Source organism: Schistocerca piceifrons, chromosome 2 (genome assembly GCF_021461385.2).
Source record: "Schistocerca piceifrons isolate TAMUIC-IGC-003096 chromosome 2, iqSchPice1.1, whole genome shotgun sequence".
Classification (NCBI taxonomy): domain Eukaryota; kingdom Metazoa; phylum Arthropoda; class Insecta; order Orthoptera; family Acrididae; genus Schistocerca; species Schistocerca piceifrons.
Window position 1 is genome coordinate 799,789,003 of NC_060139.1, and position 27,396 is coordinate 799,816,398.

The window sequence follows — 27,396 nt, forward strand, 5'->3', positions numbered from 1 at the left end:
CATACATTTCTTATGCTATCATTAAACATTGTAATGCGGCTGGGAAAGTACTATACTGATATCCTTTAGGTAAGAAGTATTGCGTTCCGCGACAAATACGGAAATTACTACATCGGAAATGGAATCACACATCTTAACATGAGGCATATTCAAACACTAGGAACTACCTGAACTATCTGTAGCTATACAGCAGACAGATAGTGGTTGTGATATGAACGCAGAGAATTGAACGTGGATTAGTGTATACTAGCTGTGTGTTTCTTTGAAAGAACATGTTTCGTTGGGCTGACACGTTTGTCTTCGGTTGTACGAATCACTGGTTTATAATGCTTCTGGAGGTGGACCCTCCACCATAATCGTCTACGACGCAGAGTACCCGTCAGCAAATATCTCGTGCCTGACATTATTTAACTTGAAATTATAATTTCAGATTCCTTGTACCATATCTGCAGCAGCTGACAAATGTAGAGGTTTGATTTGTCCTTTTAGGTTGTTCTCTTTCAACAGCATAACCTAAGAGTATATCAGTAAATAGTACAGTCATATTTTTGTGATAAGGGATTAACGAGGACTACAAAAAATGTTGCGTAATAAAGAAGCAAAGGTGAATAAAGTGTGTTAACATGGATGCGATAATTTGGTAGTTATTATCGTAGCATGAAGTGATCTCACTCACATACGCTACAGTGAACATGAACCAAGACATTTATTTCAATATTCTTGGTAATGTAGTGTTGCACTTCCTTCTACAGGGCGTGGATAAAAGTACGCAAACATTAAAAACTCAACACGTTACCGTGCCTAATATGGAATAGGAAAACAGTCTTCATTGGAAACAGCATTCAGCCGTCTCGGAATGGATAATACAAGCACGGGTTGATTTCAAGGGAATCGTATGCCAATCTTCCTGCAAAATAGTGGCAAGTTCAGGTAACACTGATGGAGGTGGATAACAACCACGAACCCTTCTCTCAAAAGTAGACCACAAAGGCTCAGCAACTATTGCGGTATGGTAGCCAGAGGAGATACGAAAATTCATCCTCGAGCTCACATAGGCAGTCCTGGACGAAGAACACAGCATCACCATTGAGTAACAAACATTGTACCATGGGATGGACCTGATCAGCCAAAATAGTCATATAGACCTTGCTAGTGTTACCTTGCAGAGTATCCATGGGGCCCATGGAATACCAAGATATGACTGCCGAAATCATCACCAAACCCACGCCCTGTTTGACCCTTGCGAGCCGGCTGGAGTGGCCGTGCGGTTCTGGGCGCTACAGTCTGGAACCGAGCGACCGCTACGGTCGCAGGTTCGAATCCTGCCTCGGGCATGGATGTGTGTGACGTCCTTAGGTTAGTCAGGTTCAATTATTTCTAAGTTCTAGGCGACTGATGGCCACAGAAGTTGAGTCGCATAGTGCTCAGAGCCATTTGAACCACTTTGACTCTTGCGACCTAAACAGGCCAGAAGTTGGAAATAATGTGAAAAAAGACTATCCGACCAGGTGACATTACTCAATATTCAGGTTTTATGGCTTCGGGACTGCGTTTTCGTGTTAAGGGCACTTGCATCACTGAGATGTGATTGTGGAATTCCAGCTCGCCCTGTAGTTCCCTGGTTATGGAACTCACTGCGTTTTGGTGCTGACGGGTTCGTGAGTGAGAAATTCAGCAAATATTGTCCTTTTATTTTTGGTTACAATTTTCTTCAATGAGCGCCAATGACGATTATTTAACACACACTTTCATCCGCTTTCCGTAGTAGCGGATGATGTTTTTCGACTTTCTCTATACGCTGTAATAATCTGCGAGAAGGTGCCTCTTGGAACAACCAAAGACTTCGATTACATTGGTTACGAAAGCATCCAACATAGGAGCACAAACAATTCTCCAACTTCGAATGCACTATGTGCCGACATAATTGGCTCAAAACTGCACAGAACACTGTTCTGGCAATGATTGATACTTGAATCGTGTTGAGGAAATTACACAGCTGCCGTTCTTCCTCACTCACAACAATAAAAAGGGGGGGGGGGCAGGCTTGCCTAGCTTCTACATTTATGTTCCAGCACGCATTTCCGACGGTGTTTCCATATTATTGTCAACACCTGTAAGTGTTTATGATGGACATGCTGTGGACAGTCCCGTCTTCCGAGACGGCAATAGCAGTGTTCATAGGGCTACGTGCGTATGTGTCTGGTTTACAGACATTCAGGAGTTACATCACACCTCGACTGGCCAGCTAATCATCCGATGTTAATCAAGCAGAAAATATCTGAGGCAGTGGGTGAAATGTAGGAATCAGCATTCTTGGATCTAATGATCAGTAAGTGTCTTCAGGGGAAACGTGTGGACTATCTTCTTCGCCTGATGTTTATATTGTTGGAATTAATTGTAACCGGCCGAAGTGGCCGAGCGGATCTAGGCGCTACAGTCCGGACCGCTACGGTCGCAGGTTCGAATCCTGCCTCGGGCATGGATGTTGTGTGATGTCCTTAGGTCAGTTAGGTTTATGTAGTTCTAAGTTCTAGGGGACTGATGACCTCAGAAGTTAAGTCCCATAGTGCTCAGAGCGATTTTGAATTAATTGTAGCAGGACTTCTGCAGTTGGTTTACCATAGGGAAGGTAAAGAAGATCCTTCCATCCACAACCTGTTGCTTTTAGAAACTGCATCCATACTTGCACGGAAAATAAGAACGAGAATGGTTTCAAGTTTCCATGTGAGTGAAGCTTACCTAGCTCATACAAAAGAAACAAATCCTATGAGAGATTTTATGATGCCGTGAAAGAAGCAAGGGAAATAGAAAATTTTATTGCATCTGAAACAAAGAGTACTGATGAAATTGCAAGAGATATAGATTTTCTTCGTGTTCTGTTTATATCAAAAGAATGCATACAAGTAGAAGGCTAGCCAAACACTGCTGGATTTTACAAAAGAAAAGATAAAACATCTTGAAAATGGCGAAGTCATTGCCATTATACGAAAGACAAATATTTCAGAGTTATTTGTGTGGATGCGTGTGGCAGGGAAGTTCAAACACAGTTGGTAAGAAGACAATCCTCACAATAAAAACCATATAGCTAGTGGGGCTTCACATGGAGAGGCCTGTTTTCAAGTTGTAGCAACCTCCCCAGTTGGCTTAGGTTCTGATAATGGAGGTTCAATAAGGATGCCTTGCTTTTTCGACAGCATATTTGGCGACAAGCTTTTCTGATGTATAGAATCAAGGAGAATACCCTGTGCCTTATTATGAAGAACAAAATACATGCTTCGAAACTGTTGCTGTGCATCGTTATGCGGTAAACTTCCTGCCTACCTTGAAAGTGATAGCTAGGAGAAACGCAATTCACTTGAAGTTGGATGCAAAAGTAAATGTCCATAAAACAAAACTGTCTTATGTGGAAAACGACGGCGGTTCACATGTGACTTCTCCTGTACATCCAGAAATAAAAGATGTTTTACTAAAAGAGCGTATAACATAAAAGCAAGAAAGAACGTGTCATACCCACTTCGACGTAGCCCTTGCACTCACTAGAATTATTACATATAGTGGTAATTATTGCGAGTAGAGGCAGTGTAAGAGGATTTAGTTCTTTGTTTGATGTGATGTACAAATAATCCCGAGTTGTGAGAAACGTCATCTACGATCTCAGAATTGGATGCGTACTTCCTTCGTCGCGGTGGACCAGCGAACGCACGTTGTTCGGATACGACGTGAAAGTTTGCAGCTAAGGCGATTTTCCTCGCGAGAGCCATGACGCCCGCACTCAAGTTTGCCCGTAAAGGCAGCGTCGCCGCTCTAGTGCACCCCCACCGCCATACTGCTGCAACTCTGCGCCCTGCGCGGCGTCACTTTCGCGCCTGCGGCGCTACAGCCCTAGAAGCTGGACCGTGAGGCGGGTTGCCGCCGGAACATGCCGCAGGCGGAGGGACGACTTTTTGCCCGCTCCATCCGGCGGCGCACCGCAAGTTTCCGGGGACTCGCAGTTTGGCGAGCTCCGCGTGTCGGCCGCCTCTCCCGGCGGAGTGCCGAAAGTGGGAGACGGAGCGGCCGAATGAAGTTGCGGAACTCGGCGGGGGCGGCAGGCGGTGATTGATAATTTCCCAGCTGTTTGGCTTTTCCACTCTTGGGAAGCCTGCAAAGTGACGCCTGGGAGGAGGCGGCGTGGCGTGTGGAGACGACGGCTCCAGTACTCGCATTGGAGGTGGATTCGATCTGCGGCCGGGGTGGATATCGTGAGGCTGACACTCCGAAAATATTCCATTTCACAATGCTGCATTGGTAAAAAACATTTTTGTATTGGTTTATTGTCAATACTGGACATGATAGGAAACAAAACAGATTTATTTTACAATGATGATGGTTGACAGCCGTTCGAAATTATATCGAAATAAATTCGCAGTATGTGAATAACTTGGCGTCTGCTGGATTAGGTACAGATTTTCTACCTGTTGGTGTCATAACAAAATATATTTCGTAACGCGAGTCGAATTCGAATTTCCCGCTTATAGCGAGCGGTCGCCTTACCATTAGGCTATCCGTGCGTGCCTATCGGGGCGACCCAAGCTCCCGTATGTCGCACCGTCTACGTCTTACTGATACTGGAAGCACTACAGTCCCTTCTCAGTCTCATCTTGGATAACATACTTTTTATGGATCAATTGGACTTCCTCGTCACTACAGGTGGTTAAAAATACTCCCTAACCAGTTGCCCAGATAAGCCTGTTGTATACTGTACCACTTCTTCAAAGAGGTATCTATGATGCCCTGCAAGGTTTCTGGTGGGACAGGACGATTGTTAACCGCCCGTATTACCGTGGCCTACGCATTCTCAACGCAGATGAGGTCTGAAGAACATGGAGGCCATCCTATCCGAGTGATTCTATGCGCAAATAGGAAGACATGTCACAAAATTAAGAAGATGAGGGAGCTCATTGTGGCTGATCAGCGTGAATACCTCTACAGTATGTTCTAAAATCACTGGGGAACGCACAACAAAACGATTATTCACGTTGGTGTCTAGAATGTGACAGACTGGCGATATACTATCAGACTTTCGGAGAAACATAACCTGCGCATATCCCAATGTAGCAAAAGCCGACAAGGGCGAGAATTATCTACGAGCAGTTTAACAGCTCGTGCATCCAAGTTGCTCAAAAGAATAATATACAGAAGAATGGAAAAACAAATTGAGGATGTGTCAGATGACGATAATTTTGGCCTTAGGAAAGGTAAAGGGACCAGAGAGCCATTTACGACGTTGAGATTGATAATGGAAACCAAACTGAGGAAAAATCAAGAAAAGTTCATAGGATTTGTCTACCTGCATAAAACGTTCGAAAATGTCATATACAGCAAGATGTTCGAAAGCCTCTGGAAAATAAGGGTAAGCTATAGGGAAAGACGGGGTAGTATACAATATGTGCGAGAGCCAAGAAGGAGTAATAAAACTAGAAGACCAAGAACGAAGAGTACGGATTAAAAAGGGTGTATAACGGGAATGTAGTCTTTACCTCCTACTGTTCAATCTACACATCGAAGAAGCAATGACTGAAATAAAAGAAAGGTTGGAGAGTGGAATTAAAATTCAGGTTGAAAGACAATCAATTACAAGATGCGATGATGACATTCATATCCTCAGTGAAAGTGAAGAAGAATTACATGATCTCTGAAAGAAATGAACAGTCTAATAAATACAGAATACGGATTGAGAGTGAATCAAAGAAAGACGAAAGTAATGAGAAGTAGTGGAAACGAGAACAGCGAGAAACTTAACATCAGGATTGACGGTCAGGAAGTAAATGAAGCTAAGGAATTCTACTACCTAGGGAGCAAAATAACCAATGACTGACGGGGCAAGGAGGGCATCAAAAGCAGACTAGTAGAAGCAAAAAGGGCATTCCTGGCCAAGAGATATCTACTAGTATCAAATGTAGGCCTTAAACTGAGGAAGAAATTTCTGGGAATGTTTGGAGCACTGCATTGTGTGGTAGTGAAAAAAAGGATAGTGGGAAAACCGGAACACAAGAGAACCGAAGCATTTGGAATGTGGTGATACAGAAGTATGAATTAGGTCGATTTATAAGGTAAGGGCCGAGGAGGTTCTCCGGAGAATCGGCGAGTAAGGGAAAATATGGAAAACAGTGATTAAGAGGAACGGACAGGATGATAGGAAGTCTGCTAAGACATCAGGAAAAAACTTACACAGTTCTAGATGGCGCAGTGGAGGGTAGAAACTGTACAGTAAGACAGAGATTGGAATACATCCATCAAAAAACCTAGTACCTAGGTTACAAGCGCGACTGAGGAGAAAAAATGCGCGCAAAAGGGGAATTCGTGGCGGCGTCGTGCGGTTCCAGACTGTAGCGCCTTTAACCGCTCGGCCACTCCGACCGGCCCGTGAGCTGTTTTACATAATTTTGGATCTCGTGGTTTGCACTGTAGTTGTCACAGGTTTAACGTGCCTATTTAGAGCACGGCCTGGCACAATTATAGCTAGTAGAAGTCTGTAGATATTTCCTCTTGCTGTCTCGTATTTGCTGGCAGAGAGCTGTCGATCAGTCGGTTATTAATAAGACACTGTGTGTACCATTTTTATTCCGCCAAATTCATGTTGGGTGACAGCTGGTATGGGTCGTGTGTATGTTGTTGTTCCTGTGTACTCTGTATACAACGTACGTGACTTTTTGTCAGAGGCTCTGTTCAGATCTTGCTATTTGTCTGGCTCTCTTCGTGTTTCGTAGAGGCCGGCCGAAGTGGCCGAGCGGTTCTAGGCGCTACGGTCTGGAACCGCGAGACCGCTGCGGTCGCAGGTTCGAATCCTGCCTCGGGCATTGATGTGTGTGATGTCCTTAGGTTAGTTAGGTTTCAGTAGTACTAAGTTCTAGGGGACTGATGACCTAAGAAGTTAAGTCCCATAGTGCTCAGAGCCATTTTTTTTTGTTTTACAATCACTTTGCCAATAAAAGCGAAGAATGAGTTATTTAAAAAATAGATGCTGAGGATTTTGTTTTTTTTTTGGGATGTGTTCTCATCAGATTATAGGCCTGCACGTCGTGGGTTGGGACTGGGTTGTTTGGGGAAAGAGACCAAAGAGCGAGGTCATCGGTCTCATGGATTAGGAAAGGATGGAGAAGGAAGTCGGCCGTGCCCTTTCAAAGGAACCATCCCATCATTTGCCTGGAGCGATTTAGGGAAATCACGGAAAACCTAAATCAGGATGGCTGGACGCGGGATTGAACCGTCGTCCTCCCGAATGCGAGTCCAGTGTTGAACCACTGCGCCACCTCGCTCGGTTACGTCGTGGGGAACTGTCAGAAGGGCTGTTGTTGTACCATGACAGCTTATTCTAAACAGGACGCATTGACGCATGATGCTTCTTTGGGTTATCAAATTTTGTAACACCTGCCCACAAACTCTTGAAGTGACACTGAGTTTGTTCTACCTTCGTACCCACACATTTCTACAACACAGACGAAGTGATTTTTAGGGTTGAATGTTCCTTTGACATCAAAAATTCAGACCCTTAAAAGCAAAGTTTCCATCCTTCAAGAAAAATTTCTGGATTTAATGTTTTATACTTAGAGAATTCCCACCATCAGAATGAATTTTCAATCTGCACTGCAATGCATGCCTGGCAGATTAACACTGTGTGCAGGACTTGAGGCTGAGTGCTCCTTGTCTTGAACACAGTCTTAATACACAGTGCAGTCACATTACTGGACAACGATCTTTTGCAGCAAGGACTGCTGTGAGATGAGCAAGAAGCGAGTCAACGTGATTCTGGAAGGTACTAACTGGGATGTGAAGCCATGCTGACTGCAGTGCCGTGGCCAGCTGCTCTAGATTTCTCCGTTTAGACCCAAGGCGCAAACAACCCAATTGAGTTGGTCCCACAAATTCTCGATTAGGTTTAAATCCAGGGAATGGCCAGGGGAGTGTGGTAAACTCATCACGGTGCTTTTCAAACCATTCACGTAGACTGTGAGCTGTTAGACACGTAGCATTGTCCTGTTGGTAGATGTCATCGCATCAGGGAAAACAAAATGCGTGTATGGATGGTCACGGTCCCAGAGGATGGATGTAAAGTCGTGATCATCCATTGTAGCTTCCAGTATGACGAGATCACCCAGGGAATGCAACAGATCTTAAAGCTACCTCCTGCGGCCTGGACCTCCTGCGGCCTGGACCTTCCCGACCATCTATAAATGGTGCATAAGACGTGATTCATCTGAGAATACCACCTGTCGCCACTCAGTGGACGTTCATCTGCGGTATTAGCGTGAAGTTTTCAGCCGTCGTTGAAGATGAACAGCAGTCAGTTTGCGTGCATGACCTAGGATCCTGCTGCAGGGGCCCATACACCTCACCGTTAGCTGAATGGTCATTGAAGAGATGTTGACAGTCCCTTAGTTCTGGGTGGCCAGTTGACCAACAGCTGCACTTCTATTCGCGCTTACACATCTGCACGTCTGTCGTTCACCCGTGTCGTCTATGGTCCATTGTGCACCACTGTTACTTTGGCCTCACTTTTGGATACGGCAGTTTTGTCAGACACAGTATACTCTAAGCACGCCGGGATGCGAACTGTTTATAAATTTAGCCGTTTCGGAAATGCTTTCACTCTTGGCTCGAAAACAAATGATTATGACCTTTTGGATGTCAAATACACTACTGGCCATTAAAGTTGCTACACCAAGAAGAAATGCAGATGATAAACGGGTATTCATTGGACAAGTATATTGTACTAGAACTGACGTGTGATTACATTTTTACGCAATTTGGATGCATAGATACTGAGAAATCAGTACCCAGAACAACCACCTCTGGCCGTAATAACGGCCTTGATACACCCGGTCATTGAGTCAAACAGAGCTCGGATGGCGTGTACAGGTACAGCTGCCCATGCAGCTTCAACACGATACCACAATTCATCAAGAGTAGTGACTGGCGTATTGTGACGAGCCAGTTGCTCGGCCACCATTGACCAGACGTTTTCACTTGGTGAGAGATCTGGAGAATGTGCTGGCCAGGGCAGCAGTCGAACATTTTCGGTATCCAGAAAGGCCCGTACAGGACCTGCAACATGCGGTCGTGCATTATCCTGCTGACCTGTAGGGTTTCGCGGGGATCGAATGAAGGGTAGAGCCACGGGTCGTAATACATCTGAAATGTAACGTCCACTGTTCAAAGTGCCGTCAATGCGAACAAGAGGTGACCGAGACGTGTAACCAATGGCACCTCAAACCATCACGATGGGTGATATGCCCGTATGCCGATGACGAATACACGCTTCCAATTGTGCGTTCACTTCGATGACGCAAAACACGGATGCGACCATTATAATGCTGTAAACAGAACCTGGATTCATCCGAAATAATGACGTTTTGCCATTCGTGCACCCAGGTTCGTCGTTGAGTACACCATCGCAGGTGCTCCTGTCTGTGATGCAGCGTCCAGGGTAACCGCAGCCAAGGTCTACGAGTTGACAGTCCATGCTGCTGCAAACGTCGTCGAACTGTTCGTGCAGATGGTTGTTGTCATGCAAACGTCCCCATCTGCTGTATCAGGAATCGAGACGTGGCTGCACGATCCGTTATAGCTATGCGGATAAGATGCCTGTCATCTCGACTGCTAGTGATACGAGGCCATTGGGATCCAGCACGGCGCTCCGTATTACCCTCCTGAACCCACCGATTCCATATTCTGCTAACAGTCATTGGATCTCGACCAACGCGAGCAGCAATGTCGCGATACGACAAACCGCAATCGCGATAGGCTACAGTCCGACCTTTATCAAAGTCGGAAACGTGATGGTATCCATTTCTCCTCCTCACACGAGGCATCACAACAACGTTTCACCAGGCAACGCCGGCCAACTGCTGTTTGTGTATGAGAAATCGGTTGGAAATTTTCCTCATGGCAGCACCTTGTAGGTGTCGCCACCGGTGCCAACCTTACGTGAATGCTCTGAAAAGCTTATCATTTGCATATCACAGCATCTTCTTCGTGTCGGTTAAATTTCGCGTCTGTAGCCCGTCATCTTCGTGGTGTAGCAATTTTAATGGCCAGTAGTTTAAATAGTTCCATTTCTGCATTACGACAGTGACTACAATGTGGTATCTCCATTCCCCCCGACACGCCAGTGCTGCAACTTGCCGTCTCTGGGTGGCTGTCCCAAGCTGATATCGAACATAATTGGTGGTTATATTAAAATGACTCGACTCTGTACGCTAAGATGTTTCAAAGGACTACGGTGACCGCAAATTTTGGTGGTTCAAAAAAATGGTTCAAATGGCTCTGAGCACTATGGAACTTAACATCTGTGGTCATCAGTCCCCTAGAACTTAGAACTACTTAAACCTAACTAATCTAAGGACATCACACACATCCTTGCCCGAAATTTTGGTGGTCACGGCTTTTTTTTCTGGGATGATAATTGTGACTACCTCACCTACTGCCTCTTTCTTGCCCAAACCACAACGGTGCAGCCACAGTAGCCAAGGCTTCAGTTCACTTCGTCGTATAATACATTTCCAGTAGGGTACGAGCAGTCCATAAGAAGAGTTCATAAACATTAGCGGCAAAAATTTCCGGGTCGAAGCAGGGTGGGAACGTGACTCTGCGCGCCTCGGCAGAAATACGACTCCGGCGCCTCCTAACGACGCCCATTAGCGGTCTGCGCCTGGGTCCCGGCCGGCCCATTCACCCGACACCCCCGCACCCAGCGGCGCGCTGCGTGCATAAGGCGACCTGGCCCACCTGCAGCGCTGCGCTCACCCCTCCTCCCCACCCCTTCACCCCTACTATCCGCGTCTCCCTCCCCTCCTTCACCCCTTCTCGCCATCTGCGTCGCTCCCTGGGCCATCGAGTCCTGCTTGGCTGGCGTCCACCTGAGATACGATCTTCGCGGCCGGAGAGCCTTGCCATTCCGCGCGATGGACCGCCGAGCGCCGAGGCCAGCAGGTGCGGGTGCCGCCGGAGTGCTTCGAACCCGCAAGCAATCGATCGCGCGCCGCCGCGGCACGCAACTGGAAATTCGCCTCCGCGGATAAAACTCTAAAAATACTTTACGGCCGAGCGCCGGCGTGCCTGCATTTCTGGGTCGCTGGCTAAATTCTCACGGGCCCTTAAATGTAGTCTTCGTATCTGGAAACCGGGACAAAACAAAGAGGTAGAGTAACGTGATACTTTATCTGAAAAAATACAGCCACTGCTGCTTTTACAGCCTTTTATTTCTTTTCGCTGGTAATACAGAGTTTTCAGAAATTACTTCCTACGTCAGAACCAAGTAACTCGCAACTGGTGTGAACCAGTGATCTTTGCTTTATCCGAAAATCAGCCCAGAAGTTTTATCTTTCTTCAGTCCACTTCAGTTTGCGCAATATTTAAGTATTCAAATTCTATAAAAGGGAACAGTCAGTCACTCGGCTGCAGTTTATATAGAGTGATTCAGTTGCTCCTACCTATAAGTTGTATGCAACGGCTTCAAAAGCGTCGCACGAACAAGCTGTTAGTCCTACTGTAGAAATTAACAGAACCTTTTTGGAGGAAATTTAGTGACGTTAATTTTTCTACTGTGATTCGTTTTCGCTGGAGGCCACGATTTTCGTGTTAATTCTAGAGAAACGCGTTTGAAAACCACTTTTGTATTCTTTTTCTTCAATAATTCACAAATTGCGGCGTGCAGCGAAAACGTGTCCGGGTACAAAATTTACCTACACCAAATTTCCAAGAAAATGGTCCCGTTCAGTTTTTCCGCAGGACTAGTAGTTTGTGCATAACAAGAGAATATGAAAATCTCGCGTTTGGTTTTCAAGGGAGTTGCTGGTTCCGTAAAATCCGTTTGTTGGGGCAGCTGAATCACTCGGTATATACAGTATAATCACGAGGTGAAGTCAACTTTTGTAGTAGACATTGCTTAAAACTATCATTAAAGAGACATAAACAAAATAGACAAATGCTTAGCCATTTGTTTAGCAATCACAGACTTGGTCGCATATAAATTGTTACTTCCTATTTTGGATGATTGGTTTCGACCTACTGCTGAGATCATCATTAGGACCACATTTCTTGGTGACAGTAGGAATCACTGGTGTGGAGCAGGTCCGTCCGACCTGGCAGTATTCCCAATGGCAACACGGACGGGTCTGCTCCACGCTAGCGATTCATGTTCTCAACAAGAAATGTGGACCTGATGATGATCTCTGCAGTAGATCGAAAAAGGTCATCTAAAAATAAAGAGTAACAAATTATATGCGACGACTATTTATACTAAATAAATTATATTATTATTAGACCGTTGTTTCTCTGGAACAAGGTTCCAAAACGATTTAAGTGCTTAACCGTTGTTGATCAGTTATTTGACGACGGTGATGAACGACTGTCGACGTCGTGAGCTTAAGGTGGCAAGAATACAATTTGAAGATCTGTACTGATGAGACAAAAGTAATTGCATTTGAAGGACTCGAATGAACGAGGTCTGGAATTGTCATTTATGGCAAGATAATAGAACTAATAAACAATTTTCATTATCGTCGACAATAATGAATTATCTAGAAGATCAATATCTAGATATAAAACTGTAAACAGAATTTTAAAGACTGAGACTTTGACATTTATCAGACCGACATAAAATAAGATTGAAGATTTTCACTTTGGATTTCCTAAGAGGAGTGAAAAAATATACCAAGGCATATAAAACGAAAACAGAAAAGTGTTTAGAACAGAGTTAAAAGTTGAACCAATAACAATGCAACAGTGAATATAGGGCAAAATGGAACGACCATGTAGAAATCTTGTCAGCCGGCGATTACAAGCATGGGCCAAATAAGAAAATAAAACCCACGAAAAGATGGCATGAACAAGGCTGGCCAACGAAGTATTCCTGACAGCTGTTAAGTGACGTCAGTCAGTTACGTGAGCTGAAAATGGGCGTATTTAATGGAAGGAGGGCCAATGAAAATCTTACGTCAGATTTTCAATTCAGAGAATATATATTCTTGTATAGGTTAAAAATATGTTTTATAAAATTAATACCGAGAATAGACAGTATTTAGGTGCCCACCAATTTTAAAGGCTCTTAGGGCCTTTCTGAACTGAGCCGAATGCCTTGCACGTGTGCATGCTCTGATTCCCAGATTTGAAACAAATGTCGTACAGGTGTCAGATTTCTTTCAGGGAGTTACCGGTACCAAGTGTGAGTGATTGTGTCAGACCTGTTATTATGCAGCGCATGTCGGGCAAGTGTTAATGTGTTCAGCATGAATTTGTATCAAAACTTTTGCACTACGTATGTTAAGCACCATGGCGACAAGTCGAAACAAAAGAGGCAGCAAGAAGTAATCGTTTGATTAAGGAAGCTGAGCCGAAGTCCAATGACAAGTTTCGTCCCAGTGATCATAAAAATGAAAAATAATGGAAATCTACGTAAGCATACGGCTTAAAGGAAGATACGAACAATGTTGTCTTTCATCCGCAAATTAAATTAAGCGCTCAATGACGTTTACTGTACATAACATGTCAACAGAGGATCAATTTTTATGGATCCTTCAAAACGGTTAATATTACTTCCGCGGAGCCTTTTTATCCGTCAGTCTCTCTCCGTCTGTCCTTCCGAGTGCTACTCACGGTTGGCCTGGTTAAAACAAACTGTTTTTAATCACGGGTTAAAACACAGTTAAATACTTTTTCTAAATAAATATATTTTTACTTACATGTTTTCATCAATGTTTAAAACAGATCAAAAACTTTTCACTTTTATGTATTTTTAGCACTATAGCAAGCGATTTCTGCGTGAGTATGTTACAATGTTCATCGGTTCCCTCAATAAACTCCATTCAGCAACTTTAACATCGTATTTTGGTAATACATATCATTTGATACGACACTCCCTGCTCCACAGGGTGTATAACAACGTTGCACGAAATTCAGTTTGCCAGATTTTATAAACTAAATTTCACGTCCCTAAAAATACAAATTAAAAAAAAAGAAAAGGAAGGTAAATTGTATCAAATGAAAGGTCTAATAATCTGCACATTCCAAATATGTATATTATCTATGTGAATATGTTTAATATTTACAAATAAAATCGTGACTAGTAATTCGTGTGTGTCCCGCGGTAACACGGAAACAACCTTACAGAAATGGTTTTTCTTTTATTTATTGATAACGGTTCAGTGATCAGTTTACGCCGTATTTAATGACGATGAGGGAAATAATTTAAATACTAATATAAAGTTAAAGTTTGCCGTCAGCTCTCTCACTTGTTGTGCAAACTACAAAAGCTACGTCATTTTTATTTTATTTTGTTTTTTTTGTAGACAGTCTACTGACTCGTTTGATGCGGCCCGCCACGAATTCCTTTCCTGTGGTAACCTCTTCATCTCAGAGTAGCACTTGCAACCTACGTCCTCAATTATTTGCTTGACGTATTCCAATCTCTGTCTTCCTCTACAGTTTTTGCCCTCTAGTACCATGGAAGTCATTCGCTCATGTCTTAGCAGATATCCTATCATCCTGTCCCTTCTCCTTATCTGCGTTTTCCACATATTCCTTTCCTCTCCGATTCTGCGTAGAACCTCCTCATTCCTTACCTTATCAGACCACCTAATTTTCAACATTCGTCTATAGCACCACATCTCAAATCCTTTGATTCTCTTCTGTTCCGGTTTTCCCACAGACCATATTTCACTACCATACAATGCTGTTCTCCAGACGTACATCCTCAGAAATTTCTTCCTTAAATTAAGGCCGGTATTTGATATTAGTAGACTTCTCTTGGGCAGAAATGCCTTTTTTGCCATAGCGAGTCTGCTTTTGATGTCCTCCTTGCTCCGTCCGTCACTGGTTATTTTACTGCCTAGGTAGCAGAATTCCTTAACTTCAATGACTTCGTGACCATCAACCCTGATCTTAAGTTTCTCGCTGTTCTCATTTCTACTACTTCTCATTACCTTCGTCTTTCTCCGATTTACTCTCAAACCATACTGTGTACTCATTAGACTGTTCATTCCGTTCATCAGACCATTCAATTCTTCTTCACTTTCACTCAGGATAGCAATGTCATCAGCGAATCGTATCATTGATCTTTCACCTTGTATTTTAATTCCACTCCTGAAGCTTTCTTTTATTTCCATCATTGCTTCCTCGATGTACAGATTGAAGAGTAGGGGCGAAACGCTACAGCCTTGTCTTACACCCTTCTTAATACGAGCACTTCGTTCTTGATCGTCCACTCTTATTATTCCCTCTTGGTTGTTGTACATATTGTATATGACCCGTCTCTCCCTATAGCTTACCCCTACTTTTTTCAGAATCTCGAACTGCTTGCACCATTTTATATTGTCGAACGCTTTTTCCAGGTCGGCAAATCCTATGAAAGTGTCTCGATTTTTCTTTAGCCTTGCTTCCATTATTAGCCGTAACGTCAGAATTGCCTCTCTGGTCCCTTTACTTTTCCTAAAGCCAAACTGATCGTCACCTAGCGCATTCTCAATCTTCTTTTCCATTCTTCTGTATATTATTCTTGTAAGCAGCTTCGATGCATGAGCTGCTAAGCTGATTGTGCGATAATTCTCGCACTTGTCAGCTCTTGCCGTCTTCGGAATTGTGTGGATGATGCTTTTCCGAAAGTCAGATGGTATATCGCCAGACTCATGTATTCTACACACCAACGTGAATAGTCGTTTTGATGCCACTTCCACCAATTATTTTAGAAATTCTGATGGGATGTTATCCATCCCTTCTGCCTTATTATACCGTAAGTCCTCCAAAGCTCTTTTAAATTCCGATTCAAATACTGGATCCCCTATCTCTTCTAAATCGACTCCTGTTTCTTCTTCTATCACATCCGCCAAATCTTCTCCCTCATAGAAGCTTTCAATGTATTCTTTCCACCTATCTGCTATCTCTTCTGCATTTAACAGTGGAATTCCCGTTGCACTCTTAATGTTGCCACCGTTGCTTTTAATGTCACCAAAGGTTGTTTTGACTTTCCTGTATGCTGAGTCTGTCCTTCCGACCATCATATATTTTTCGATGTCTTCACATTTTTCCGGCAGCCACTTCGTCTTAGCTTCCCTGCCCTTCCTATTTATGTCATTCCTCAGCGACTTGTATTTCTGTATTCCTGGTTTTCCCGGAACATGTTTGTACTTCCTCCTTTCATTAATCAACTGAAGTATTTCTTCTGTTACCCATGGTTTCTACGCAGCTACCTTCTTTGTACCTATGTTTTCCATCCCAACTTCTGTGATGGCCCTTTTTAGCGATGTCCATTCCTCTTCAACTGTACTGCTTACTGCGTACTGCGCTATTCCTTATTTCTGTATCTATAGCGTTAGAGAACTTCAAACGTATCTCGTCATTCCTTAGTACTTCCGTATCCCACTTCTTTGCGTATTGCTTCTCCCTGACTAATGTCTTGAACTTCACCCTACTCTTCATCACTACTATATTGTGATCTGAGTCTATATCTGCTCCTGGGTACGCCTTACAATCCAGTATCTGATTTCGGAATCTCTGTCTCACCATGATGTAATCTAATTGAAATCTTCCCGTATCTCCCGGCCTCCTCTTGTGATTCTTGAACAGGGTATTCGCTATTACTAGCAGAAACTTGTTACAGAAGTCAGTTAGTCTTTCTGCTCTTTCATTCCTCGTCCCAAGCCCATATTCTCCTGTAACCTTTTCTTCTACTCCTTCCCCTACAACTCATTCCAGTCGCCCATGACTATTACATTTTCGTCCCCCTTTACATACTGCATTACCCTTTCAATATCCTCATACACTTTCTCTATCTGTTCAGCTTGCGACGTCGGCATGTATACCTGAACTATCGTTGTCGGTGTTGGTCTGCTGTCGATTCTGATTAGAACAACCCGGTCACTGAACTGTTCACAGTAACACACCCTCTGCCTTACCTTGCTATTCATAACGAATCCTACACCTGTTATACCATTTTCTGCTGCTGTTGATATTACCCGATACTCATCTGACCAGAAATCCTTGTCTTCCTTCCACTTCACTTCACTGGCCCCTACTATATCTAGATTGAGCCTTTGCATTTCCGTTTCCAGATTTTCTAGTTTCCCTACCACGTTCAAGCTTCTGGCATTCCACGCACCGACTCGTAGTACGTTATCTTTTAGTTGATTATTCAATCTTTTTCTCATGGTAACCTCCCCCTTGGCAGTCCCCTCCCGGAGATCCGAATGGGGGACTATTCCGGAATCTTTTGCCAATGGAAAGATCATCATGACACTTCTTCAATTACAGGTCACATGTCCTGTGGATACACGTTACGTGTCTTTAATGCAGTGGTTTCCATTGCCTTCTGCGTCCATATGTCGTTGATCATTGCTGATTCTTCCGCCTTTAGGGGCAATTTCCCACCCCTAGGACAAGAGAGTGCCCAGTGCCCTGAACCTGTATCCGCTCCTCCGTCCTCTTTGACAAGGCTGTTGGCAGAATGAGGCTGACTTTTTATGCCGGAAGTCTTCGGCCGCCAATGCTGATTATTTATCAAAATTTAGGCAGCGGCGGGGATCGAACCCGGGACCGAAGACGTTTTTGATTATGAATCAAAGACGCTACCCCTTTTTTTTATTTTTTTTTAATTACTAATGAACCGCTGCAGGGGCAGGACGACGGGTAGGGCAGAGGTCGACACCCGAAGCCTGGCCATCCCGCCGCCACGCCCAAGCAACGTGTTCGAGTTCGAGGATCGAAGGATCAGGAAGGGGATGGAGTGGGTTTGTCGATGTTGTTCTTTTTATTTATTTATTTCTTTAATTTTTATAACATTTTTTTTATTATAGATTTATTTTTGTTTCATTACAAAGAAAGATCCTACAACTGCCGTAGCCGAGCGTCCAAGTCGTCTTCTCGTCTGTTGGGATGGATTCCCCCCTATTCCGTCCGTAGAGGATCAATATGCTCCAGGATTCTTCTTCATTTTCAGCGTCTCATACCCGGAACGCCGCAGTGAGCAGGAGGATCCGCAAATAATGAACCTAAATAATTTGCGAAACGAGTTCTGTACTTCGGGTGGCGGCTGAAAGCTGCATGTGTCGTCATCAATAGGGACCAAAAGTCGAGTGTGCCTTTGGGAGCATCGCAAAATATATAGTAAACGGCCATGCCTTTTAGCCAGTTAACGGCGTTCGTTCTGGTTGATGGAAAGTATACGACGTCGGGGCGCAATACGTCATCAGGGGAGACTGACTTCGGCAATCGCCGCAAGAGCAATGCCAGCATGCGCTGCGTCAGTAGCCAGCACTCGCTGGTCGCGGCACACATCAGACGGTGTGCATCCGAGTCAGCGACTGAGCATGTCGGACACAAGGGGTCGTCCGTCAGATGTATGGAATGTAACCTCTGACGAGTAGCGAACTTCCCATTCACAACCACGTACCACAATGAACGCACCGTCGTAGGTAGAAAAGGCGTGTGTACCGCTCGCCACACCGTGTTCCAGGCAACTTCAGGATGTCTGTGGGTGACCGTATTTACAGGTTGACGCTGCTGATAGAGGCGATAATAGTCTTTTGTGCTGGGCTTCCGTGTCGTCGGAAGTTCTGACCGTAAGTAGCTGAAGTCAATAAAGAAGTCTCTGATGTGGGTGAGTGCCGGTGAAATGTGTCCTACAGAAACCGGGGGATGCAGAGAGTGTGGTGCCACTTCCGCTATCAGGGTGCCCGTCAGATTGGCGTGGGCAGAGGTCCACGTGCGACGCATAGTGTTGAGATAAAGCGATCGCGCACGGTTAAATACGTGAATTAAACCGATACCGCCCGCCCGCTGCGGCAGTGTCAGGGTGGCGTATCGGACTTTAAAAACCAGACCGGTGCTTACGAAATGTCCACATGCTGCTTGAAATCTATCGGCCATCGTAGCTGTCAAGGGAAGGATATGCGCAAAATAGTTCAGTTTTGAGGCAAGATAGGTGTTGACATAACGTGTTCTGAGGAGCATATCCAAGCGACGCAGTTTGTTGTCCTGCAGCAGAGCACGTGTCTGGTGTAGGAGCCGGCGGTACGTAGCCGCCGCCGTGCGGCGGATATTGCTATAGAATTGCACTCCTAAACACTTGAGTACGGGCACCTTGTCAAAGGGCACCGCCGTTGTGTGGGAAATCCCCCCTCCGACATCCATGTATTTTGTCTTCTTCACGTTGATGACGCTCCCAGGGACCGTCCCGTACTGGCGTAGCCACTGTAGCGCCATATGCATTTCATCCTCTGATCTGGCCAGGAACACCACGTCATCGGCGAATGCACCACAACAAAAGGTCACGTTCCGCAAGGAGATACCAGTTAATCGCTGCCGTAGACCATGTAAAGCTGGTTCAAGCGCTGCAGCAATTAATATGCCCGACAGGAGGCACCCTTGTCGCACTGACCGTCCAACAACAATGTGACCAGACTGATAACCGTTGACATCATGCGGGAGCGCGCTCCGTGGACCAGTCGAAGGACCACCTGTGCAGACTCCGTAGAGAGGCCCATGTGTTGCAAAACTGCGCGTAAGAAGCCGTGATCGACGCGGTCGAATGCGTGGTCAAAATCTACGGCGACAAGGGCGCCTCGTATTTTGCAGGCCGCCGTCAAAGCAATTACGTCGCGGTATGCTCCCAACGCCGTATGAATGTTGCTGACACCACCTAAACATGTCTGATCGGTGTGGATGGCTTTCCCGATAGCGGTGTGGAGACGCGCGCGGAGGATACGGGCGAGGATCTTGTAATCGTTGTTGAGGAGTGTGAGTGGGCGAAAATCCTGCCACCTACAACCACCATTCGGTTTCGGAACTGGGATCAAGATGCCTTCTGTGGGGACAGTGAAATCAGGGCGGATCAGGTCTTGAAACATTTGGAGCCACTTGTCACCCATAGGGTGGTAAAAAGTGCGGTAGAATTCCAGGGGTAAACCGTCCGGTCCAGGCGACTTGTTCGGTGCTCCACGTGCCAAGGCCGATGCCAGCTCGTCGGGTGTAATGGGCAACAGAAGACTATCATCGGGTGCCACGTCCCTAGGGGCGGGAAAACCGTGCAACAGCTGGTCATAATCACGTACATTTCGCGGATCTTACATGTACAAGGTCCCATAGTGTCTGGCGAACGTGTGCGCGATGTCCGTTTGTGTCACTGCGCGCCCGCCGTCCTCCGTGTTTACCGCCGTAATGAGCTGACGTTTGCGGTGGCGCCTCTCGCGCACAATATGATAAACTGACGCTGTTTCGTTGGGGATAAAGTCTTGCACTCGCGCACGGATGCGGACACCGTCTAGCTGCTCTGTCATGATGCGAAGTAGACGAGCTTTGATGCGTTGTACGGACATCTGACGTTCGGGAGACGGCGGTTGCGTCGCCAGCTCACGTAACGCTGTATAGTAAAATTCCGTTGTTGCCCTTTGCCAGTTCGATCTGTCACGCCCGTAGGCCATCAAGGTCTTTCGGAGGGCAGGTTTGACACATCCCAGCCACCACAGCAACGTGGAAGCATACATAGGCAGGCGCCTGATACATCGACGCCACGTGTCAGTGACTGCTCGCCGACACGCTTCCTCGCGAAGGAGGGAGACGTTCAGCGTCCACGGGCCCCTGCTGCGTCTTGTGAGTTGTCGGGGCAAGGTGACAGTGCAGATGTACGCGAGATGGTCCGTGAAGGCCGTCGGCCAGAGTTCTGCATCACGGGTTGCTGTTCGGAGGGCACGCGAGACGTATATCCGGTCCAGACGACTGGCAGAGTGGCTGGTAAAGTGCGTATATCCACTCTGGGTCCCATGATGTAAGAGCCATGTGTCGTGGAGCGCGAGGTCACGTATCAATGCTTGTAGAGCCGGGCATGGGACGTAATGCGGTATCTGGTCCTCGGGCCGCAGAACACTGTTAAAATCGCCGCCCACTATGTGATGGTCCATATTTCCTTGCAAAAGTGGGGCCAACTCCTCCGTATAGAAGACATGATTGTCACCACGGTGCGAATTACCGGAGGGAGCGTAGACGTTAATGAGGCGCACTGCGCCAAGTGTGAGTGCGATGCCTCGCCCGTTCGGCAAGTACGTCGCGTCCGTCGCGTCTATGCCATCTCGGAGAAGGATGGCCGTTCCTCCTGCGCCATCACCTACGGGTAGGCTGTACGTGGTGTAGCCATATAGGTCTAAACACAGCTCGGGACGGACCTCCTGGAGAAGGGCAATGTCCAAGTCTGCCGCTCTGATCATGTCGTGTAACATGCGGGTCTTGACAGTGGAGTGGACAACATTTACGTTGACTGTCCCCACACGGTATGACTGAGACATATCAAGTGGCGGGGGCAGTGTGTCGGTGCAATCCCACAGTGATCTCACACACCACACAGCCATCCATCTGCATGCTGTGCATTACTGTGCCGTAGGAGTCCCTGACTGGCAGAGCCCTCCGGGCTCAATGTCAGCCACGGGCTCTGGTGGAGATATCGATGTTGGCTGTGCATCATCTGCCTCCATATCGTCTGCCCAATCACCAAGAGACGATTGTGATATCATTGGGGGCTGGACGCTTTCACAGGAGCCCACATTTTGGGAGTCGACGCAGTGCGCCTCGTTTTCTGGGCCACCAGGTTTAGGAGAGTGTTCCTTGTCTTCAGGCACCTTCTGGTGAATGATGCCACTGGAGTCCGTTGCAATTGTGGGCGAGTCAACGAAGTCGATGTCTTCCGCCGGCTTCACATTCCTGTCCTGTTCGTCAGCTGACAATCGCCTCATCTTGTGTCGCTTGGGTGATTTTTGCTTTCGGGTCCGAGATTCGACATCCACTGGAGGGCGGGGCTCGACACAGTCTCGGTCGCTAGGAACCCCTGTGTCTGATCCCGACAGTGACGGTGACTGGGTGCCCACGACGCTGCGGTGGGCGGAGGCTGTAGGAACCTCTGCACCGTTGGGCTGCGGCGTCGTCGACGGCGCTGACTCTCCAACGGAGCTGGCAGCGGCTTGAGGAGGTATCAGGTTTTGATCATCCATCACATCATGTCGTGCCGCCTCCACATATGTGAGCGGGAGAGAGGTCATAGTGGATCGTTGGGGAAGTTCATTGCGGGGCACCTGAACGAGGCGGCGCTGCAGACACTCAGTTCTAACATGGCCCTCCTGGCCGCAGCCCGAGCAGGTCCTCGGTTGTCCATCATATATAACAATTGCGCGGCAGCCACCAACGAAAACATACGATGGAACGTGCTTCTTAAGTTCTATGCGCACTTGTCGTACCCCGTTAAGGACAGGGTACGTTTCGAATGTGTTCCATTTCTCCTCTGTGTGGCTCAGAACTGTGCCGTATGGCCGCAGCGCATCAACGACTAGGTTGGCAGGAACTTCGAACGGTAGTTCAAAGATGCGCACCGTACGCACCCCAAGACCAGCATGGTCAACTCCTACCACGCTCACGTTACCGTCTGCGTGACAGAAGCGAAAGCCGTTTGCAGATCGTTGGAGTAACCTGTCGCAGGCCGCTTCGTCAATCAGTTTGAGGTACACTGTGCTGGTTACAATAGACAGATGAATTCCTATCAGTTCTTGTGGTTCGATGTGCATGATGTCTCGTAGAAACCGTTCAATTTCATGGGCCTTCGGTCTCGTGTACGATGCGTTGAACGTTAGTTTGATTGGAGCTTTTCGATATGAGAACGCCATGTCGGGTCGGTACAGGTACTATACGGCAAGACAACGCCGCGACCGCGCGCTAGCGGGTAAACAACAACACCTGCGGAGCACTGCCCGGCGCGCCGAGCCCGTCCGCACGGTAACACGGCTGAAAGCCGACTGTATTTCATGTCGGCATTCTCCGGAGACTGCCGCTAGGCCACCGGTATGTCATTGTATCTGTACTAAATTGTACCTCTCTAAAAAGATTTGCAAAAATGTCAGTGAGAGCATGTGTTTGCCTTCTTTATTTCACCCATAAACACAATATTTTTGTTTTGTACTCGCTGTGCCTGGTGATTTCAGAAGTAAATTAAAAATGGTTATTGTAGATCAACCACAAAAGATGTGGGATGAGTTCGTAAAAAAATCCCATGAGACAAACCTTCCGTTACATAGTCGATGAAACACCTCGTTGCTATAACAACCATTGCTCATAGTTCCGCAGTACACGCTCGAACAGACCCAGCGTTAACAATGTTAGAGGCTGCGTGATGGCTAGCCATTTATCTCGTCCTCGAACTTTCCACGCAGCCTTAACAAGAAATAGGGCTGAGTCCACTCAGTGGACGGCCAGTTCCGGTACAGGCTTGCAAATACCAGCCTTCGTCGCCGATGAGCAGCAGTCGGCATGGGTGTATGTACCAGGGGCCAGCTGCAGAAGCCCATACGCAGCAACGTTCACTGAACGGTCGTTGAGGAAACGCCGCTGGTGGCCTCTCGGTTCATCTGGGCGGCCAGTTGCTCAACCGTTGCACATTTACTCCCCAGTACACGTCTCCGCAGCCGTCGTTCACTCCTGTCGTCTATGGCCAGTGCTGCACCACAGATCCCTCGGCCCCCGTTTTGGCCAGCTCCAGTTTGCCATGCACGGTATTCTTTCACCACGCTGGCACACTAACAGTTTACAGGCTTAGCCATTTCGGAAATGTTTCCCCACTTGGCCCAGAAGCCAACGATCATTGCCTTCTGGACGTCAGACAAAGCGCTCCGTTTCTGCATTAAAGCAACGACTTTTAAACGTCCGCCTGCGACGCCTTATATACTCTTCACTGCTAGCGCTGCCACGCGCCATCTGTGAGTGGTTATTGTTCGCTGGCGTTGAACATAGCTGGTGGTCACATTAATTTGATTAGACGATGCATATTAGTGACCTTGCAGACATTTCGCATATGGTGTGGTTGTCTATAACGAAATGCCGTCTGGGAAAAAGCTACGCAAATATTTAGCCAGATAGTGGCGAGATTTCAAAGAGGTGCAAACACTGACAAATAGTTGTAAATGGGCAGGTAAGCAAAAGTTTTTCATTTCACGTAACGGAAAAGACTTATAATACCATTACTTCAATATCAACTATCTAGTTGGATTCAGTCAAGTCACACAAATACCAGAGTGTAACAATTTGTAGGGATACAAAATTGACCAGGTACCAATAGGACTCGAGCACTAAGGATTCCGTAAAAACTATTATGTATATAGACACTTCATCCATCCCGGGAATCGAGAATCTCGTTGATTTTTGCCTGTTATGGGCAGTGATTCTGGCAAGATATCGGTTCCGGGAATTCCAAGACTTTCGAGAATCTCCTAATTTTAAGTTTGCAGTCGGATAAAAATGTTAAAAGAAATATTCTTTTTCGTCGAAAATAATTACAGATTTACAAGTTTCTGAATTTTTCCTTTACTTGTACCGTGAATCTTTGCTTCCTGTCACATTTCACGGCTCTAGGTTAGCGGCTAGAACGCTACAGGTTTTAATGAGCGAGTTTTCAAGTATCAAAATATGTGACATAAGCGGTCATATCTTGTTGTTACATGGACTTAGTTTACTTTTGCTACACCGCGAAGGGGCTTCGCACCTTAGTATGTGGCACACATTTCAGCTTGATAAGTCTACCCATTCCTGAGAAGAAAGTATCTTAACAGATGACAAATGAAAAATTTTGTTCGTGTGAGATGGTTAAAAATTAACAGTTTTCGGATATTTTCCTTTACTTGTACTGCGGAACATTACTTCTTGTCAAATGTCACGATTGCAGGCCAACGAGAAGTACCCTATAGGTTTTGATGATTGAGTTTGCGAGTATCAAAATATGTTGTAATAATGGTCCTATCTTTTCACTCCATTTACAACGCCAAAGGACCATCGACCTTACTATGTGACAGAAATTTCAACATGGTATATCTACTCGTTCCTGAGAAAAAGGGCTTTTAACAATCGGTCAGACAGGCACACAGACAGACAGACAGACAGACGGACAACGAAATGACGCTATAAGGGTTCCGCTTTTACCAGCTGAGTTACAGAACCTTAAAAATGAAGTATCACATAGACTCAGTCGTAGGCAAAACAGATGTTAGACTACTAGAAACATACAATGTCTGCAAAGAAGACTACTGACGCAACACTCGTGTGACTCATCTTAGAATATTGCTCAACTGTGTGGGACCCACACCAAATGGAATCCACTGGAGATAAAAGCCACTTATAGGGCCTGACGAAATTTTCGATCCAAAACTGTGTTGATAGGCCAGCCGGGGCGGCCAAGCGGTTGTAGGCGCTACAGTATGGAACCACACGACCGCTACGGTCGCAGGTTCTAATCCTGCCTCGGGCATGGATGTGTGTGATGTCCTTAGGTTAGTTACGTTTAAGTAGTTCTAAGTTGTAGGGGCTGATTACCTCAGAAGTTAAGTCCCTCAGTGCTCAGGACCATTTGAACCATTTTTTTGTGTTGCTAGCTCAACGCAACTATAGCAGGTCCCCCATAGGAACTGACTGGGGAAAATAGAGTGTATTTCGGCTCGGGCAGAAGCAAATGTTATCCGAGGAAAGTATATACACAGATACGGATCTACAACACAGCGCTGCAGCACCCATAACAACAATGTAATACGACGTGTGAAGTAAGCAAGAATTAATGTTTTCACCTTCCGTGAATGGATGCGATGTCACTGCTGGTCCCCCATTACTTTCGATACACTGCTGTGTTGTCTCAGACAAGCATGTCAGTGGTCAGCGTATTTTCACTTAAGAAGCCTATTTTAATTTTAAAATACAAGGTCATGCTGAAACGCAAATCCTATGATTTTTTATGTGCAAACTCTTAAAGGTTTCCAAGTAAAACAAACGTTATTAACATCCTACATCTTTATTCTTCATCTCTGCATATTTGCAACCCTATGCCGCTAGAGAGCTCCAGATTCTAGCCTGTAATAAGGCGGTGTGTAACGGAAGTATGTCGGTGCGTGAGGAACAGCGTATGTAATCGAGTTTTGAATTCGAACTGTTTGTTCACACATGGACCTCCTTCTTCTGCATCATAACAATACCAGACCACACATGAGCGCTGCGACAACTGCAACAGTCCGACACCTTGCGTTCACTGTCATCGATCATTCTCCATACAGTCCCTACTTTGACCCATCCGCTTTTCATCTGTTTCTAAAATTTAAAGAATACCTTCGTGGACTTCACTTCGATTGTAACGCAGCGGTGAAAACAGAGCTGAGGTTGTGATTCCATCAACAGAGTCGAACATTTTGCAAAAAAAAAAAAAAAAAAAATGGCTCAAATTGCTCTTAGCACTATGGGACTTAACATCTGATGTCATTAGTCCCCTAGACTTAGAACTACTTAAACCTAACTAACCTAAGGACATCACACACATCCATGCCCGAGGCAGGATTCAAACCCGTTACCGTAGCAGCAGCGCGATTCCGGATTGAAGCACCTAGAACCTCTCGGCCACAACGGCTGGCGAACATTTTGCAGTGATGCCATGAGAAAACTGGTCTCTTGTTGGGCGAAATGTGTTCGTCGCCACGATGACTACTTTGAGAAATAAATATGTATACGCGAAGAATAAAGACGTACAACATTAATAACGTTTGTTTTATCTGATAAGCTTTAAGAGTTCGCAAACAAAAATTTCAAAAATGGTTCAAATGGCTCTGAGCACTATGGGACTTAACTTCTAAGGTCATCAGTCCCCTAGAACTTAGAACTACTTAAACCTAACTATCATAAGGACATCACACACATCCATGCCCGAGGCAGGATACGAACCTGCGACCGTAGCCGTCACGCGGTTCCAGACTATAGCGCCTAGAACCGCTCGGCCATCCTTGCCGGCAACAAAAATTTCAAAGACATTACTTTTCAGTACGCTCTTCCTTAGAGAGAGAGAGAGAGAGAGAGAGAGAGAGAGAGAGAAAGAGAGAGAGAGAAAGATCACTATATGTTTAAAAAACCGCCACTAAAGAGAATCATGAGAGTGTTAAGTCTATTTGCAACAAGAAACAATGTTATGATTTTGAAACTAACTCGTTTCGTACCATCATAGCTAGAGGTCGCAGTTGTGTTCCACAGGAAGGACATGCGTCTACCCTCTCCTACAAACACTGTCACATCCAATGGATCCTGAAGGGACACGGGACAAGACAAAAGAAAAGGAGAGAAACAAAGTATACAAAGAACCGCATGTGCTCATAGGCAACCTTAAAAGATATCCTGTAACACATTTGGTTTCATAACATTCGTCTCAGTTATTTCCCGAAGATGATACGTTATTCAAAACGATGAATTTCAGTTTTCGAATGTACTTTAGAATTTGTTTGATCATTACAGCAAAACCACGGAACATTTGCGGGGTGGCTAAGAAATCCCATTCTAAATGGTGTTTTCAACAACTACGCTCACAGCTGGTAATAC